The sequence below is a fragment of the Sparus aurata genome, chromosome 4 (genome assembly GCF_900880675.1).
Source record: "Sparus aurata chromosome 4, fSpaAur1.1, whole genome shotgun sequence".
NCBI lineage: Eukaryota > Metazoa > Chordata > Actinopteri > Spariformes > Sparidae > Sparus > Sparus aurata.
The window spans coordinates 28676282-28680821 of record NC_044190.1 but is presented as its reverse complement, the minus strand read 5'-3'; positions in this window follow the sequence as shown (position 1 = coordinate 28680821).

Genomic DNA, 4540 nt, shown 5'->3' with positions numbered 1-4540 from the left:
TGGGGCATAAACCGGCACAAATCAGGTGAATCCAGTTAAGAGTGTTTACACTTTACAGCACATGCACCCAGTATTTGTACCGCGGTCCCTTGTTGCACTCATCCTGTTGCTCATTATCAGGGCGATGGCGTCCATGATGCCACATCAACGGGTCGAGGATATGAGACCAAAGAGCGACACTAATCTGCAAATCCCTAGTGTGAGAGTTTAATAGTAAAGCTCAAACATTTGTTTTAAAGCTCACTCATTATTTGGCGACTTTGCGCACAATGTCCATATCACACAGCCACTGACCGCATCCGAGAGATGGGCCAATTAGGATGCAGAAAGTGAGATGTTAATATTATGGGAGAACTTTATGTGCTATCGTTCAAAAAAGTGTCAAAATTCGAGTGCAATGATGAAATGTTTGTCACTGCTGACGGATGGGGAAACTTGGATCAGCGTTGTGATGTGAATATGGCAGAATGGGATTAGGATTTGATGGTCCTTAGGCTGTTCAGTGGCAGGGAACAGAGAGGTCATCGTTTAAGTAACAGTACTGGAACAGATAGAGCCACTCGACTGCGAAATGTGAGGTTTTATGTGTGTTCACCGTCTTGGATCAGCTGTTTACACATTATTCCTTTTGCACAGCAGAATATGAAGACAGTGTTCTAACATAAAAGCTCAGTTAACAAGCTTTGTTTACTTACCTCACTATGCAATTTATTCTTACATGTTTACAACAACTGAATCTATAAAAGTTTATCCACTCTTATGTCTTCTATATCATGCTCTCTTTATCTCTCTCTCTCTCGTGTGTTTGTGTGTTTTCTACATTATACATGAGCCAACAAACATTATTTTGACACCCGGGCCTCGCCGTGTCTATCAATCAAACAAAACAAAAAAACTAATGTAGTCAGTGTCAGATCAGAGTGTCAGGTTTTTTTTACACATGACGAGGGGAGCGGCCCCAGAGGACCTCAGCAGTCATGTCTGCATTTAGACTAGTGAGTGGAACTAAAACCTGGCCCGCGAAAAACCAACGCGCCTCGGCTCCGTTGGGACACACATAAGCGGCGGTAACAACCAAATTAACCATGCACACGCAGGCGTCAGCGCCGAGCTGATATCGGTGAGCCGTGGGCTCAGTCAGTGGCCCCCGGTCCACTCTGGTCCACTGAGTCGAGCGACTACAACGAGCCCATCATGTAGCCAGGAATCTGTGCTGTGAAATTAGACCGGGGTGTGAAAGTGGAAAAACCAAGTAAGCATGAGGTTGAAGCACGGTATCACGCTCTCTCGCCTGTCTCATTCCCCGCGCCTCGATACTGTCAAACTCGATAAAGAAGAAAATTGTCCATGATCAGAAGTATCTTGGTTTCTCTGTTGTGACTAATGTGTCTTATCTGCCTCAAGCTTGTTAAAAAAAAACGTCTTCTTTATCTCTTACTTGAATTATTGAGATGTGCAGACTCCTGCCTCTCAGCCTTTATAGAACTCAAAATAGAATAATTAAGCAGTTTGAAAAAAAAGAGTGAAACTTATTTCCTCTCCCTTTTAATTGTTTAAGGCAACAAAGGTCAAGTTACGGCAACTTCCTGACTGCTGCTTTTTAACTTCCTCATTTCTCTTTATTACTTTGTGTCTTTGTTACATTTACTTTGACAAATCCCAGCTGACGATCCTTTGATTACATTCTCACAGATTCTTAAATCCTCCTATGATCATCAACACGCTGCTGGCAACTTTGATAGCGTCCCAATCCGCAGAGACCTGACACACACACACACACACACACACACACACACACACACACACACACACACACACAGACTACATTGAAACACACAAAGTAGCAGAGGAACTTTTTCGACAACAATACACACACCAACACCTCTCCCTGTTACCTTAACCTTTCGGGCCTCCGCTGTGTCAGTGGCTTCTGAAGGTGGAGTCTTCAATTTTGGTATCCTTGACCACACACACACACACACACACACACATACATACACAGGGCAGCTGAAACAGTCAACATGTGCTGGCAGAGAGCTGGTCTACAGCACTCTCACCACACCAGGCCTAGTTATACTCTGCCTGTTTGAGGTACACTGATTACTGATATTACACACACACACACACACACACACACACAAACACATACGCACACTACCTTCACTGCAGGGTATGTGTAAACTCACCATGCAGAAGCAGGTCGCTGCATTAAACACAAGCATATGCTAGCAAGGAGTCTTGCTATGATCTTGCACACAGCACTCCACTAGACTGGGCTTCAGCACGCTACACTAGACTGTATTCCACTGCATTACATTGGGCAGAGCAGGCTAACGCTAGCTGGTGCACTGCCACAGTGTAACAAGTGCAGGGCCCTTGCTAGCGGGATGCTAGGCTAGGCTAAAGCAAATCAAGGCCTCCTGCAGTCATTGGTGTGAGAGCCCATTTTCACAGTTCACACCCGACCTGCTAATGGCTGATCATTCATTCACGCTCTCTGTTGATTGTGCAGGCAGGGGGTTGGCCAATCGTACAGTTTGCTAATGTAGCGTACATAGTGAGGATAATCGGTGAGAGCAATAAGCATGCTAATGTTCCGTTGGCCATGAAAACTGAGGTCTGGCAATACGTTGGAGCAGGATCATGACTAAGTTGTGCGTTTGGGCGGGAGCTGCAGGTCAGGACCGTGATGGACATCTGATCAAGAGACAAACTTTTGAGCAGTGAAATCAAGAGACGCAGGCGGTCTTCTCAGTTCTATGTCCATCTCTGATGATAATGTTGATGCTCAAAGTTTGACCTCAATAGGCCTTCCACCATTTTTGTCATTTCCTGCATATTGTACTCCAGAGATGTTGCTGGGTGCAGACACAGAACTCTCAAAGAAACTTCTGCCTCTCCTCTCCTCACAGTTTATATACATCAAGCATGGTTTTAACATTTTAACGCTAATTGCAAAATTGGATAAATAGATGAACGGAACTTTTCCAATTGCCCAATATTGATCATGTATTGCCAGATCAAGTGCTCATGCTGAAGCCAATTTCTAAATCTCGTTACGTTTCAGACCTTTTAATGCTGAATCCTTTTTTTTTTTGTTTGGCAAAATCTGTTCTATGGTGGCACTGACAGCCTTCCAGTAAAGAGCAGATTGAGATCAGAAGGTTTGATGCAAAGAACTTAGTGAATTTGAACTTAATCAATTGACTCAGAAAATACCACGTTCCATGTTCACTATTAATCGCTATTTGATGATTATAGGCACACACTTTTTTATTTTATTGTAACCGTTTTCAAGCTTGGGCACTTCGGGCAATAAGCACCAGACTCTGACTCTGCAGACTCCGCAAGGTTTTACCTGAGCCAGACCATACAACAATGATAGCAATCATATCACAGCCATGCAGGGTTAAGTATTATCTAAAGCTATTTAAAGGCAACACTGGATCGGTGCTCGGTATCAGTCGATACCCAAGGCCCGGTACGTCTCTATTCAGGATGAAGGCAGAAGGTGTGTCAGTGTGAGGTGATGCACCAGGAAGGGAAATGTGTTTTTAACAAAGCAAGAGAGAGGTGGCATGACGGATGCATACTTTGATCTGGAACATAAATCAACACAAAACATGAATCTTGCCGAAACTGCTCTTCTTCATTGCCTGAGTATGGTCCAACTGAACTGGTGCACTGCTGGCCTTTTTATTGTGAGTATATTTCTATTTTTGTAAGATATCCTTTTTTTTTTTCTCCGACAAATAGCCACTTCAGTTGTTACATTTTTCTTGCATCCTATCTGACACTTTTTTTTTTTTTTTTGTAATACTTTTATTTTTTTTCTTTTATATGAACATAAAAGAGGGGTGAGGTCTGGCGTTTTTACATATACAGAGCAAGGGCAAGTACAGGTGCAGGTCATTGAAAGGTCTAATTACAAAAATAAAGATTAAAAAAAAATGACAGTATACATATACATTATAAATCCACATGGTTATAACAGTCCCATTTTTTCCAATATTTGTCTCCCTTCTCCTTTAGTAATCGAATAGTGAAGGTCATTTTCTCCATAATGCATATAGAGTTGATTATGTTGATAAGAAGGGTGATGGTCAGAGGGTTCCTCTGGAGCCAACATTTTGTAATCGCCTTTTTACTGGCGACCAAAAAGATCTTCAGAAGGTATGAGTCACTCTTACTGAGATCCTTAGGGATATGCCCGAGGTACATTGAGGTAAAAGACAAGTCAAATCTCAGATCCAGGACCTCTGAGACCAATCGGCCCACTTCTTTCCAAAAAGGCACAATATAAGGGCATGACCAAAAAATGTGAGCATGATCTGCCGGAGCCGACCCACACCCCCTCCAGCAGGAGCACTGAGACCCACTAAATCTGGATTTTTGGTTAGGGGTATCCTATCTGACACTTTGACCTGTCATGGTTGCAGGTATGCTGCACTGTGCCGGTAATGTTCATGAACGATGCCTTAGCTGAGCAGCACAAATCGTCAATAAGGTGTGTTCTCTCAGTGTTGTGCTTTCCTCGGTG